The 16,409-nt window shown below is 40.4% G+C and overlaps 1 protein-coding gene and 1 long non-coding RNA gene across 2 annotated transcripts in view; both read right to left on the reverse strand.

The window, feature by feature from the left end:
• LOC309562231 (uncharacterized protein) overlaps positions 1 to 16,409 on the reverse strand; it is a gene marked incomplete at its 3' end in the record, with an annotated part of 1,785,816 nt that overhangs the window by 31,794 nt on the left and 1,737,613 nt on the right. The gene's annotated exons all lie outside the window — the stretch shown is intronic.
• On the reverse strand, positions 657 to 6,587 carry LOC309562283. Its single transcript, XR_014225624.1, has 4 exons — positions 6,527 to 6,587; positions 6,348 to 6,409; positions 5,297 to 5,356; positions 657 to 713 (listed from the first exon to the last, which is right to left on the reverse strand). It is a non-coding gene; the product is annotated as an uncharacterized lncRNA (long non-coding RNA).

The raw sequence follows: 16,409 nt of genomic DNA on the forward strand, positions 1-16,409 counted from the left end.
CCAGTTCAGCTTTCTTGCTTGAAGATCTCACAGGAACACTGGAGAAAAAAAGCTGTCTAAAAAATCCTTTAAGAAAAAATTCTTGCCAGGACCTAAGATCCCAGCAAGGTATCTAGGTCCTTACTCCTAACTAGACAGAAAATAACTGATTTGCTGAGGCAGAGAGAGAGAGGATATACCCTCTGGGACTGCCCCTAGGGTGTGGCCAGAGCTTTTTAATTTCCTGTCTAGTCCTGCTCCTGTGGAGGCAACATAACCCGAAGGTGGTGTATCACCGAGGACTACGTCTGTCAATGAGTGCTAGAGAAAATATATATTCTTGAACAGTTAGAGCCGGTTCACATAGGCGCGACCCGACTTTCCAGGGCGACCTGTAAAGTCGCGGTGTGCAGCTCGCACCGCAACCTCGGAGCGGCATGCACGGGCTTCATATCATTGAAGTCAATGCAGGTCGCTCCAGGTCGCCCTCAAAGTAGTACAGGACCTTTTTTCTAAGTCGGAGCGACTTGTGTCGCTCCTATTAGAACGGGTCCTGTGCTAATCTATGGCAGGTGACCCACGGCGACTTGTCAGGCGACCAGGTCGCCTGACAAGTCACCCCAGTGTGAACCGGCTCTTAATCTATACATAAAGTCTTAAAAATGTGTACTCTGTACCAGTGCGTCAATGAATATTGCTGCTCCAGCGTTGTAATTCTGTATGTTTTGATCCTCCTAAAAAAAATAAAATAAAAAATAACAGAGTTAAACTTGATAAAAAGGTAAATTGAAAGCTTTACTTGTCATTAATCATATAATACACAACAAATGGTTGTATAAAATAATTTTATACAGTTATTGTAACTGCCCTATTAAAAATCGGATCTACTAAAGCAATCTCAACAAACCAATAACCAGTGTTGGGGGTAACTAGTTACAAAGTAACTGATTACAGTAACTACATTACTTTTTTGGTAACTAAGTAAAGTAACTAGTTACAATACTAATATTGCTAACTACACTACTTTACTAGGCTATAGGAAGTAACTACACTACTTTACTAGGCTATAGGAACGCGCTTTCCTGCGTTACCCAAGCCGTGCGATACAATCGTTATTTCGAAGAATAGAGAGGGATGAAGTTTATGACTTTTTGTTGCACTTTATGTTTTATTCTGTTTTTTGCAGGTTTTGTTCTCATGTTTCCCAAAGCCTGTGTTTATACAATAAACTCTATGCAGAAAGACTGTCATGTATCTTCTTCTACACGGTCAATTAAGAAAGAGGAGAGTAAAGTAATAAGTAGTGAAGTTACTTTTCAAATGCAGTAACTAGTAAAGTAATCTCATTACAATTTACAGAAGTAACTAGTAACTAGTTACATTTTTTGAGTAACTACCCCAACACTGCCAATAACACTTTAATGAAAGCCTTTAGACAGGTGCCAGCTGGTTTCTGTGCCAGGATGTTCTATAGTAAGGAAATTGGCCAAATGTGTCGTGGCAAATGTAATTTTAAAGGAGAGTGTCCAAAACACCAAAATGCATTCGGAAACACCTATCACTTATCTCCCCTGTACAGCTGTTTATGTGGCTGTTATAAGGAGTGGAGATGTTGTTCTGTCTCCCAGTGCAGCAAAATGAGAGGAAATGATCTCCCTCCTTCCTTCTCCACCTCAGAGATGGTAATAGCAGGGAAAGAGAAGAGATAAACAGTCACAATGTGAGGAGGAAGCAGATAAATATCAATGCTTGGCAGTCCCAGTAAAAGGCACCCTTCTCATTCAGGTTATATATATATATATATATATATATATATATATATATATATATATATATATATATATATATATATATATATATATATATATATATATATATCTTTGTGTGTGTGTGTGCACATATACAACTATAAATATACAGCATGTGCATATATACATGGCAGTTTTTGAGGATGCAATATGTCGCCATGCCCCTTATGGCTTAAAAAGCGAGAGACCTTCCTTTACCCCTCAAAAACATATCCTGGTGCTTAGGGAATCATGTCCTTTATATTTCCTGAGGTCTAATGTGGGTTATATTTTCATTTTGTATGTGGACAGTACAAATAACAATAATAAAAGTCCCCCCTTTTGGAAAAAAATAAAATAAAATAAAATAAGGGCTCTTTCACACGGGCGGTCCGATCAGATCCGCCTGTCAGTTTTTTAGGCGGATCTGATCGGATCCTCCATGCAGCTCTATGGGGCAGCGGGTGTCAGCGGAGACACCTCCGCTGACACCCGCTGCCATCCGCATCCGATCCTGTGCTGAAATCTGGACAGATGGAAACCCTATTTTTCCATCCGTTCAGTAATCGGAGCGGAGCAGATCTGATGAGAGCGGACAAGCGGTCCGCTCTCCTCCGATCCCCCATAGAGGGCAGCGGGTGCTGAGACACCTCCCTCTCCGCTCTGCAAGCGGAGACGGAGCTGTCATCCGCCCGGCTCAGCGGGGATCGCGGATCGATCCCCGCTGAGCAACACGGATCCGCCTGCGGAGGCGGACCGTGTGAAAGAGCTCTAAAAGTCCTATTGAAGAGGAACCATGCATTAATTATTGTGTTTTGATTTATATCAAGACATTGCAGTGACACTTGTACCAGAGTGTAGTTATAAAGCCATAAATACATTTGGGTACAAATGTCACTGGAATGTCTTGATATAAATAAAACACATTTTTATACATTGCCCTGCCCAATGAGTCTTTTATTAACAATTCATTATATTTTAACTGTTGTTTTTCCTTCTTTCCCTGCTTATTTTAATTTATATTGAAGAGTGTTTTCAACTCACTTCCAATACACATGGTAGCCATTTACTGCATGTTCCAATAACTTCTCTTCTCAATCAGAGAAGTACAATTGTTAATAAACTTGCCCTTCTGAAGGATTTATATGCAGTGAATAGCCATGATGTCTGCAGGTCATATTGTGCCTTGGTAAATTGACACCTAGGAAAACAAGCATTGCTTGCCAAGGTTATTTGCAAACCTTAAAAATATCATGACCTTTATTTTTAAAATTTGTTTCCTACCATCTTTACCTTCTGAACATCCTGGCTTTTTGTATTATTATTTTCTGTATTTTGTAAATGTTTTTAAAGGTTGGGAATTTTCTGAATAGGACCCAAACAAACATCTATAGCAGAAAAAAAACAAACACATTTCAGGGGCCTAACAGACACCCTCTTCATCAGGACTCAGGTCTGCTTTCATGGACTAAATTCATTCTTGAAACATGCTTGTAATCCAAAGCACTCTTATATTAAAGCGAGTTTCCCCATAAGAAATAATGGAAACTCAGATGATTCATTCCACAACCATTTATTCATAAGTCCTTTCCTTTTTAGCCCGTATAAAAAGATTATAGCAATGTGATAGGTTGTGTAACCATAACATGTCCATCCACAAATGGTAGCCTCCACAAGGGGATTAGAAGCAAAATTCAGCAGGAGCTACAGTGTATAAAAGAGAAGAGAGGCGCCTCTAAGTGTAGCAATATGGTTACATTTAATGAAGGTTCAACATTTAGCAACTCACATGGTTGTCAATTAAAGAGGCACATCTCAGAGTGCAGGCATCTGGGTTAAAGGTGTCCACATAGACCATCCTCCGCACTGCCAGATCTCAACGCCGTCAGTCTGCAATCGTGGCCGGGAAGATTACCCTGCAGTAGAGCGATCTGAAAATGAAGCTTGAAGCGCTAGTGGAGTACAGCGTGGAAGGGATGATGTTGATGGTAGTGCAGAGGACGGTCTAGGTGGACATCTTTACCCCGGATGCCTGCATTCTTAGATGTGCCTGTTTTATTCATCAACCATGTGTACCTTTAATTTAATGTAACCATATTGCTACACTTAGAGGCGCCTCTCTTCTCTTTTATACTCAGTTGTAACGTGGCACTATTTGTATATGAAGATATCGCTTGTTTATCAAGTCAAGATTTATAAAAAAAAATTTGCTTGTCTTGCAAAACACTCTCAAACCAAGTTACTCTCAATCCAAGGTTTTGGTGTAAGCAGATATCAGACAAATCTGTGGTTTTCTGCTTGGAACAGTTTCAGAATGCAAGTTATCCCGAAAGTGCAACAAAGGACCTGATAAAGGAGGAGTCTGTTTGGCCCCTGAAATGCATTGGCTTTTTCCTGCTATGATACAGTTTTATCAATAAAAGCTTTGGCTACTTGTTTGGTGCTCTCATTAGACAGTATATATGTTTTTATTACTGTCTGTGTCCCTGCTGTTTGCCCTGATGAGCATTTTTGTAGGATATACACTAAGGTGACTGAAAATGCAAAATGTCACAGCTGTTGCCAGGACAAGAGTTGAGAGGAAATCTTGCAATGTGAAGACTCCTGTTTCTTTAACAGCTGTTTAAGAAGAAAATGCTCCCATTATAGATTTCCTCTTACTCCTTGTTGAATCTCCAGGATGGAAATTAAATAGAAATCTCCCTTTTGTTACACAGACTGCAATAAAGGAAAGATCAAACCAAGCATAGGGGATACAATGAAAAAAAAAAAAAAACTATGAGATATCTTGAAACAGTTTATGCTCTATCGATATATCTTTATTTATTTTTTCTATTTAGTCTACTCTCTTTCTGTTAATAGGATAATCTCAAGTGAGCTGAGGGTGGTGAAAATTATTATTTTTTACAATTAGTCATATCCACATTACGAAGGATGACATATCTATTACATAACTCACATTTCAGCTTCTTGTGTTATTCTCAGATTTCTCCATTGTTTTACAGAAACTGCTTCATGAGACAAATAATCCCATTTTATATACCTAGTAGTAGTTAACTGGATTTGAATGTGAAAACTACAGCTAGGTATACCATGAATTGGACAAATGACTTTAGTAGGTTTATTTTGTAACACAAAGTGGTCACCGCCTAGACCTATAACTGGTCTTAGTGGTAAGGAGCACTGGAAGGGCGGACGCAGATCAAAAAAAAAGAAGAGATTTCCAGTCACAACTTACCAACCAGCCAGCGACCAACCGAATTGACCTGTCTAACAGTATGCGTTAAAAACAGGGGTTTGGTTGCACACATTTGAAAATACATGCGTAAGCTGCAGGCCCCGACAAGGCACCCTGTGATCTTCAGTTCCTAACTCTACAATTTAAAGAGTCTCTACAATGAGAGCACATGCATTTAATTGGATAGATGGAGGACAGGTGACTAGAGGGAGCCCACCCCTCCTTAAAGGCACAGGGTCACACTGAACACCCAGCACATTGCACAATTTGTTAAAGTCAGAATAAAATGTACCTTAAATTTATTGTATTCACAAACGTATTTGCCAACAGCGGGAAGAAAATCTGCAAGTTTCTGAAAATTAACGACATATGTTAGTGATGAACATATCCAACACTATTAACAAAGACATGCATTGTAATATGGTAGTACAGGGTGATGACAGTTTGTTTGGCAAGTATAACTTTTGAACTGAATGGAGCTAATTTAGTAAAGGAAAAAAAACGTTGGGGGTCATTTACGGTTTTTCCAACAAGTGAATGTTCACTTAGCTTAGTGAAACAATGACACTGTGTTCACTTCAATCATACAATCACACTTAAGCCGGCCATACATGAATCAAAATTTGGTCGGTTCAGCAAGGACCAGCTAAATCTCAATCCATGTATGGGCTAGCTGGTTGTACATTAGTAAATGTATCAATTGACTTGTATACAACCAGCCTGTTGGGTTTTTCCAGAATGATCAGTGTCGCCGGTTCCCCACCAGCAGAACACAAAAGTGTTGCTGTAGTGATTCTCCCATCCACATCGTGGATGGGGGAATCAGATCTTTTCTTGTCGCACCTGCTGGTTGAACAAAAAAATAAACTGATCACTGTAAAGGCTGCCTTTAAGTAACAATCCCGTGTTTTAAATGTGAACACAATTTTTCCTTATTCACGAAGTGAACAAACAAGATTAGGTAAACAACCTCTCTATTTCTTTGGTAAAATAAGCTTGTAAAAATGAGGACTTTTTTTATAAAACAAATTCAGGATGACATTGCTCTTAAAGGTAAAATTAAAGATATGTGTAACCAAGAACAGTTCTATACCATAGGATATCTGGGCACTATGATCCATTCTATATTCCAATCATAAAATTAGGGGTAACATAACAGTGTGATTTAGTTTTTTGAGCAGTTGTACTGGATGTCACTCACTTATACAATGCATTACCCAGATTCCTATTGCATTAAATTAAAAATAGAGAGCTGTACCTTGTCTTGATGACAAATTAAGGAAATAAATAGGAACAAGAAACAATTGTTTATTTTCATGTTTAATTACTATTTACTACTTTACCTTTAGTGCTTGTATCAGACAATTAGGGTCATCTGCATAAGGATTTACTGGACAGTTAGTATCTATAATGCAACATAGACATAGTTTAATAGTGATTGAAGACTTTCAAAAACGTGTCCACATTTTTCTAGCAATATAATACAAATCTTATTTACTGATTTAATAGTGCTTACCCTGACAGAAGCTCAGACCGAACAGTGCAAAAAGCAGGATGACCTTCATTGTACTGATTGTTGATTTCTCAGTGGGTGGTTGCCTGTACATCACAGTTCCTCTTTTATACTTATTAAAGTCAGTGACATCATTAAACACGTGACATAGTGCCACACACACACTGGAAACATCCAAAACTGAAACATCCAATCAGATCTGTTGGCAGCAGTTAAGAAAACAAGCACTGCTTGCCAAGGCTAAATTTAAACTTTAAAGACAAGACTTTTTTGTTTTAATTTGGCTTCCTACTATCTCATCTTTCTGCACATCATGACCTTTGTATGATTTATTTTATGTTATGATAATTTTTTTAAGTGTTAAGAATTTTCTGTACCAGGCTAAACCATTTGTCTTGGCACTTTCCTTTTTGATCCAACTGGACTTAGTTTTTATATTCTATGGGGAAAATACATTTAGTTTTTTACCATAAGAGGGTTCCAGAGTAAGTACTCAGATAACTTGGTGTATTAAATATTATATAGTGTATATTTTAGAAAAATTATATGGACAGTTTTAGGGACTTCCTGCTAAACGGCATTCTTTAAATATATTGAAAGTCAAAGTAACAAGCAAGCCTAGTGTGATACAGATATTGAGGAACACAGAGAATAAAGCATATCTTGTATATCCACAGGTAGTATCAGAGAAAAGTGACCAGTGTCCATAAAAATAAACAGTGAACAGTTGGAGGTATATCTTATTCGATATATCGTACCTCTGTATAAAATAAGTAGTATGAATGAACTTCTCATAGCTGTTGGTATAGTAGAAATATTAAGGTATATTTTGTCTCCTGACACTGAATGTAACTAGGGGAACAGGGTTAATTAAAGGCCTATGGGCTACACTTTAATAAAAGATGCAAAGCCAAAGTAAGCGGAAAGTCTTGGGTACCAGTTTCCTTCCGAAAGCTGATCATTTGTGACATTAATGAGGTTGTAAACCTCAGAAAAAAAAAAGAAAAAAAAGAAAAACCTGAAAGACAAAGGTATTATGAGCTAGTATTCATCGCATACTAGCTCATTATGAAATACTGACCTTAGAACGAAGCCCTCGCAGTACCGCTCGCTCATTGGTGACATGGCCGATAAGTTTAGCCGTCTTCCTTCCAGGAGCTGCTGTTCACGGCACAGGGCTCTGAAGGAACGGCACAGGCAGACGGGTTATGAACCTGTCGGGAAATAAGGAAAATGCATATGGGTGGTTCTCTGTATGTCTGTAAAGGGATCGAAGAAGGGGAAAAGGAGCTGGAAGAAGAACGAAAAAAAAGGGGGGGGGGAATTGGTATAGGCCATTAGAGGGCTCCATCCCTCACTCCCTCAGTTTGTTTTGGGAGTAGGATGGGGCTTTTATAATAGTCTAGTCTCAAGTAAGGTATGGGGGCCTTTGAGAGGAATCTGATCATTGTGGGGTTGTATTTGAGAGTTGGGATAGGGGGTTAGTTGGGTTGAGGTATTCAGCCATTGTTTAAACGTGATTGCAGCATGCCCATTTTGAGGAGAATTTTGTGGGTGTGTCTTGCGCAATACTGATCAGGCGTTCCGATTCTGCTATTTTGCAGGTGTGTGTAGTGCCCCAGTGATGCCGTATGCATTGTTTCGCAGCATTAACCATGTGCATGGCCAACAATTTGAAGTAGCCTCCCTGTGGGAGATGAAGAAGTTGTGCTGGGGTGTGGTCCTGGTTGTATGTTGTGACTTGAGCTATAATGCGGCTAACCTTAACCCAAAATGGTTGGATACGCGGGCAGGTCCACCAAATGTGCAATAGTGCCCCTAGATCAGATTGGCCTCTCTAACAGGTCTCAGGGATGTTTGGGCAGAATTTGTGTATTAGGGTGGGGGTTCGGTACCACCGAGTTTGGGTTTTGTATCTGTAGTAACATTGATTGAGCCCTTATGTACAGTATGTTTAGGTTTATTTGTTCCCAATCTTCTAGAGAGATTGATAGAGAGAGGTCTTTTTCCCATGCTGGCAAGACAAACCGGAGTTGGGGGCAGGGGGCGTCTTTAAACAAGAGGGAGTGCATTGGTAAAATAAGGTGACATTGGGGATTTTTCCTAGAAAATAGAGCTTCGAAGCATGTTAGTGATATGGAGACCAAGCATTTTCTGTCCAGTGATTGAATGTAGTGTGATATCAAAACATAGTTCCAGGAGGAGGTAGAAGGACCTTCCCTGTTAAAAGGTAGGTCTTCCCATGGTAGAGTATTACCCTGTGCCAGTGATGTACCAGGACGTCATCGTAGGGTCAGTTAGACGCTAAGAATTGACTGTCTGCCTGGAGAGAAGTCAGGGCTTAAACAAATAGGGGTGAGAAGTCCGGGGACAGGCGCTATTGAAGTGGACTTGCATATGTCATTGGAACAGATGGTAGGTCCAATTAAGGGATGTGTGCAGAGGTTGGATGAGATTTGGTTTGGGAGTATCCAAGGTAATAAGTTTAGGGGAAGTGAGGGGAATGAGGCCTCCAGCTCCACCCAATCTTTAATCTTGCCATGTGCATTCCAGTTTATTATTCAGGAAAGATGGTAGGCTTGATAATAGTTTTTTTAGATCGGGGAGGCCAATTCCACCTTTGTGTTCGGGGAGGGATAGTTTGTTGTAGCTGATTCTGGGTCTGCGGTTTCCCTATAAAAATTTGGTACATAAGCTTCTATAGGTTCGGAAGAAGTCTGCGGAGATCTGAATTGGTGCTATTTGCAAAATATAAAGCAGGTGAGGGAGCACATTCATTGTAAGTATAGCCACTCTGCCAAACCAGGAGAAGATTGGTTTGTTCCAGCTCTTTAGGTCATTTGACAAGTTCTGGAGAATACGCAAGTAGTTCATAGAATATAAATCTCTTAGGCGGCGGGAGAGTTGGCTACCCAGATATGTTATGGCATCATTCTTCCAATTAAAGGGAAGGTTTTCCCGACAGCAGAGATTGTTTGTGAAGACAGAGAAATGTTTAAAGTATGGGATTTGGTAAAACTGTCTTTAACCTCTCTGGCGGTATGATTCTTTCGGATTTTAGGTGCTGAAAGCGGTACCATTATTTTGCATGTAATTCTTGAGAATGAGCAGCCCAAACCAACTATTTACATTTTTTTTTTTACTGTGCGTTCTTCTTAAAACATCTCGGGTATGATAAAGTTTGAGACACAAAATCATAAATTATAATATAATAAAAAACTATAAGTAAGTTAAAGTATGTATGTATATATATATATATATATATATATATATATATATATATATATATATATATATATATATATATATATATATATATATATATGTATATATACTGTGTGTGTGTGTGTATATATATATATATATATATATATATATATATATATATATATATATATATATATACACAGAGCTTTTTTTCTCAGAGAAAAGGTGCAGGAACTCCCCCTTTTAAAGCTTCTTATCTCCGCTCCCATACCCACCTCTGGGCAACATCCCTTGGTTCTGCCCCCTACCCACCTCTGAGCAACTTCCTATGGTTCCACCCGATATCCACCTCCCAGTACCGCCCCTTTTTAGAGAATATAGAACCAAGTAACATTTAATGGTGATAAGTCATTTGTATGGAATTTGTTAACAACAAGAAAAGTAGTAAAGTAGATCCCCCTGCAGCCAGCAGCAATAGATCCTTTCCAACGAAAATAGATTTTTTTTTTCCAGCTAAAATAGATCCCAACAACAATAGACTCGGCATCAACAACAGATTTTCCAACATCAATAGACTCTCCAGCAGCCAGCAACAATAGACCACTTCCTCAACAATAGTTCCCCCACCAACAATAACAGATTGCCACAAAAATAGATGCTCTCAAGCAACAATAGATCCCCTAACAGCCAGCAAGAACAGACCCCTCTCTCAACAGTAGATCCCTTCCAGCAACAACTAAACCCCACCAGTAACATAAGCCCCCCTCCCAGCAGCAACAATGAACTCCATCATGCAAAAATAGATCCCCCTCCTGGAACAATAGAGCCCCCCAATATATATGTATATATATATATATATATATATATATATATATATATATATATATATATATATATATATATATATAAGTACAGTAAAACTGCAGGAAAGGGCACTGGGGGGCAATGTAATGTGAATTTATTTTATTTTGAATGGTATCAGTGTGTTTGGTGTGTTTTACATTTGAATTTGCCGCCGGTTCCACCCCCCTGCGAACGTCACGTCGCAGGAGATGGAAGCCGGGGCACGGAGACGATTGGGAGGAAGATCCGCCACCGCATACCACTGAGATACATCGCTGGATCCTGGTGACAAGGTAAGAAACCTCTTTTACAGGATCCAGCGATGCTTCTGGCGGTACCCCGAGTGTGGCTCGGGGTTACCGCTTTGGCTCTGAAATTTAACCCCGAGCCACGCCCGAATACCGCTAAGAAGGTTAAGTTAGAAATAATCTGTAACTGGCGAAATTCTTATAGTAATACAGGGAGAGAAATATAGAGTTCTGTAAGGAAGAGGAGGATGTCATCTGCGAAGGTCGCTAGTTTGTACTCCTTGGAGTGGGTCCTTTCTCCTTGAATATCTGGGTTGAATCTAGGGAAATGCAGAAAGGGTTCTAGGTTAAGAACAAAGAGGACTGGGGAAAGGGGATATCCTTGTCTGGTTCCATATTCATTTTTAATCACTTTTATATTGACATGTTCTATTCATGTGCACAGTATGGATTGGATGTTCTTTATTTCCCAGCTGTTTGTATAGACGCACCGAGAGGTGCACAGACTTTGTCCTGCATACTATACACTTATTTATTGATGCCTTGTAATATGCACTTTATCTTGTACATTACATCTTCTTATGTTTGATCCGTGTGAATAAGGTTGCACTAAATATGGAATGTAAATAAGATTGCATTTAATATCTAATGCAAAGTGGGTTACAAGGTATCGCTGGTGTAAAAACTTTGTCTCTTGCCTCCCTGTAAACATATAACGGTGCTAAAGGCTACTAGGAAATGGCGCTGTATCACTAAATGCTATGCAGTTGGACTACGGTGGGCAGAAAGACAAAGGAACTCCAATCAGTGGTAGCTTTTCCAGTGACTATAAGAGGGCTATGACTGACAGATGTCTGCCCCTTGATGATCGACTATTGGTCGGAAACGCGTTGGGCATGTCCAGGATTGTCTTCCGGGTTGGTCACGCTGCTGTTAAGCCTACACAGCAGCGTAACATGCTGTAAGTACTTGCTACTGACACTATACTGTAAGCCATCTTTTAAACATTAAAACTTAGTTGTTTCTGATCCTCCACCTCTGTTTTTGCCTGTGAATGTGTGCACCTCATGGATGGCTGAGTCCGGGCTGTGATGGGAGTTTTATGAGCAGCGGTCTGATCCCTGTCACTGCATGTGGATTATTGCTGTTATCGTACTGTACTCTCAGCTGGTTGGGAAGGCTGTGGGATTAACCCGCTATGTGCCTGCTTCTATCGTTTTCTGGTGAGTGTTTGATACATGGGGGAAGAGAGACTGTCACTAAAGATTTATGTTCCATCACGGGTGAAACCCTCCCTCCCCCTCCCCACCAGCAGAGTTACACTATGTTGTGTTTTTATGTTCTCTTTCATGTTACATCACTGAGAGATTACCTAAGGAACTGTCAAATCATCTGTTATCACTGGATAAAGCAACTTATTGATTGACTATAGACTATGTTCTGATTGTGGACTATTTTGAAGATAAGTTCCACTTGCAATTTTAATTTTATTTTGGCGCTGCAAATTCTTTTAAATGTCAATGGGGGACTGTATTTTCCTTCTTGCCAGCTGCCTCACATGAACATTTGCACAGATGACATATTCTCTTTTACCATACCCACAGACTCTGTTGACCAGCTGACTTTTATCAAAATGAACCAGTCCTCGATCAACAGCAGCTATCAAGCCCCTGATGCTGATGTAACTTATTGAATTTTCTAGGGGTCTGCCATCCCTTGAAGACTGCATATGCTACTTATCCTATTCCTCAATCTTGATTCTGCTAGTTTCCAACAATGTTTTTGGTTTAAATCACCACCAACACCCAAAGCCTCATTTTTCTGCACTTGTATGACAGGTGCGTACAATTTAAATTGTATGCACTGTCCCTGTGTCCTGCGCCCCTCAAGAGTAACTGTGAGGGGTTATGGTGTTCAGGCACCACCAACACCAAAGGCCCAATTTTTTGCACCTGTATGACAAGTACATGCAATTTCAAATTTGTATGGAATTCTTACCAGCAGGGCCTGTTCCTGCACCCTGCAAAAATAACTGTGAAGGGTTACTGTGTTCAGGCACCACCAACACCAAAGGCCCAATTTTTCTGCACCTGTATGACAAGTTCATGCAATTTCAAATTTGTATGGAATTCTTACCAGCAGGGCCTGTTCCTGCACCCTGCAAAAGTAACTGTGAGGGGTTACTGTGTTCAGGCACCACCAACACCAAAGGCCCAATTTTTCTGCACCTATGACAAGTACATGCGATTTCAATTTCGTATCTAATTTCTAATGGTAGGGCCTGTCCCTGTGCCCAGCAAGAGTAACTGTGAGGGGTTGCAGTGTTCAGGCACTACCAACACCAAAGGCATAATTTCAGTTTCTGCCGATACTAACCTTCCAGGTTCCCATCACTCCAGCAGGGTTGCATAGCCACCACCCAACCTTGGTCATGTCAGATGACAGCACAGTGTCCCCACTAGATCACTGATAAGATCAGATAATACACTTGATCTTTGCCAATTTCAAATTGGTATAGAATTTTTACCAGCAGGGCCCGTTCCTGCGCCCTGCAAAAGTAACTGCGAGGGGTTGCGGTGTTCAGGCACCACCAACAATCAAGGCCCAATTTTTCTGCACCTGTATAAGAGTACATGCAATTTTAAATTTGTATGGAATTTTTACCAGCAGGGCCCGTTCCTACACAGTTATTCAAGAATAACTGAGGTATTACAGTGTTTTGGCACCACCAACACCAAAGGCCCAATTTTTATGCACCTGTATGACATGGGATTTGAAATTTTTGTATGTATATTTGTATATGACATTTTTTCCTTAGAAATGTCAGCATTGCTGCAGCAGGCTACATACATCGTAGAGATGCGCTACTTTACAGGCACATTAACAGGACCCCCCAGGCACGATATTTAAAGGAATTTTTCATTTTTAAAGTTTCTCTTTAAGCATCATTAAAATCAGTAAATCACTGCTCCTTTAAAAACTATCGTTTTTTAAAAAAAAATCTTTTGCATTGCTACATGTTCTCCAAGTCAGTACGCAGACCCCAATACACTTTAGTTGGGCAATAACTTGCATTTAAGTCTTTAAAATTAGGACTTTTGATTTTTGATGTTCGAGTCCCATAGACTTCAATGAAGGTTGTCTGTTCGAACAAACTTTTCCCGTGTTCGCGGTGTTCTGGTGCGAACCGAACAGGGGGATGTTTGGCTCATCACTACTCACTACCTATCACACTATCAGAGGCCATGAAAAGCCAAGACAGCACAACCCCCCCCCCCCCTTCCACAAATGACCCCTTTTCGGAAAGAAGACACCCTGAGCTATTTGTTGAGAGGCATGTTTGAGTATTTTCCAGATCTTGCTATTTTGTCACAAAGTGTTAAAAATTTAAAAACAAAATCCATTTTTCTTTTCTTTCTTAATTTTCCAAAACAAATAAGAGCTGAAAAATACTCACTATGCCTCTTAGAAAATACCTTGGGATGTCTACTTTCCAAAAAAGGGGTAATTTGAGGGCGGGTTTGTGATATTGCGCGCTAAGAAAGCCTGAAGGTGGTGATTGGTTTTCGGGGTCCTGTACGCGGATACACTCCCAAAAAGTCTCACACATGTGTTATCCCTGTACTCAGGAGAAGCAGCAGAATGTATTTTGGGGTGTCATTCCACATATACCCATGGCATGTGTGAGCAATATATCTTTTAACTTTTGGCAAAATATAAAATATTCCATGGACTCACCATGCCTCTCAGCCAACAGCTTTGGGTGTCTACTTTCCAAAATGGGGTCATTTGGGGGGTTTTGTGCTATCTTTACATTTCAGGGCCACCAAAACCGTGATAGGTAGTGAGAAAGTGAATTGAGCAATTTACGCCTTTTAGAATTCTGAAGGTGGTGATTGACTTTCGGGATCCTGTACAGTGGCGGCGTGTTAATAGGGGGCGCAGGGGTGCCGCACCCCCAAGGCTAGTCATCCGTACATCAGCATTAAAAAAAATAAATAAAATTTGTACATTTAAGTGTGAGTGGGACGCTGGACACACTGCTGTCTATGGAGAGGAGTGGGGATTTTGGAATCATGTGTTTTTTTCTGTGAAGCTGATTGGCGTCCTTTAGAGCGATGCGCCCCGAACACTCCCACCATACCTTTGCCATCCTGTGATTGGTCTATAGGATGTCCGACGTTGTAGGGCAGGGCTTGGGTGTCACTGTCTTCTTCCTGCGTTGGAAGAACGCAATAGAGCCTGCCTGAGCCTCAACGAATGCGGACATCCACTCCCTGTCTCTGCTGAGGACGGACTGATTCAGACAGGACAACGCTACAACCAGCAAGCCAGGAGGAGGAGGACAGCTTTCCCGATCCCTGACTTCAACCCTTACTCTGCAAACCCAAAAGGTGAGTGCATTGATGGGGGCACTGGTCACTGGTCACTGTGCATTGATGGGGGGCTTTGGGGGCACTGGTCACTCTGCATTGATGGTGGAACTGCTCACTGATCACTGGTCACTCTGCATTGATGGGGGGCTTTGGGAGCACTGCTCACTGGTCACTGGCCACTCTGCATTGATGGGGGAACTGCTCACTAATCACTCTGTATTGATGGGCTGCATTGATGCAAGTCACGCACCCCCCCCCCCAATTTTGCACACCAGGTCCTGTATATTGCTAATCTCCAAAAAAGTCTTACACATGGGGTATCCCCATACTCAGGAGAAGCAGCAAAATTTATTTTGTAGTGTAATTCCACAGATACCCATGGCATGTGTGAGAAATATATAATTTCAGTGATTTTTTTTGTTTTATTTTTCAGTCACTTGTGACAAAAAAATGAAATGTTCAATGTGCTCAACCTGCCTCTCAGCAAATTCCTTGGGGTGTCTACTTTCCAAAAAGGTGTAATTTGGGGGGGGGGGGTGTTTGTACTGCCCTGCCATTTTAGCACTTCAAGAAACTAAAAGCTGCGTAAATTCAAGAAAATGTACCATAGTTTGTAGACGCTATAACTTTTGCGCAATCCAATAAATATATGCTTTTTGAATTTTTTTTTTTTACCTGAGACATGTGGCTAAATATGTTTTGGATTAAATGTTTGACAAAAATTTAGTTTATTGGATTTTCTTTATAACAAAAAATAGAAAATATCATTTTTTTTCATAAATGTTGCATGGATTTTAAGAACACATCACATTGCAGTTTCACCCACTATCTTTACGAATCAAGGAGCTGTAGATGAACGTAGTATGCCAATGAACATAGTTCGATATGATCCTCCGCTACAGATGGGGATGATCTTAATTGGAGTTTGCTATAAAATTGTTCTATTTACGAATGAAGACAGCGGAGTGGCGTGAAAGATTTAAAGTCAAGTCTAGTCTCTCCCTCGGCAATAGTGACTGCAGGTCAGTTTTAACTTCTGCAATAGTAGGTGGAGGGGTTGCTGTCCATTGTCTTAGGATAGCCCTCCTGGCAGTCATATAACACGTGGCTAACCATGGTTTGTTGTGTATCAGAATACGTTTTTTGCGGTCTTGGCAGAGAGAAGAGTTGAAGGTCAAAATTTCGGAAGAGTAATGTGTAGATGTCCTTAAAAGGGGT

Source organism: Pelophylax lessonae (genome assembly GCF_965119305.1).
Source record: "Pelophylax lessonae genome assembly, chromosome: 8".
Classification (NCBI taxonomy): Eukaryota; Metazoa; Chordata; class Amphibia; order Anura; family Ranidae; genus Pelophylax; species Pelophylax lessonae.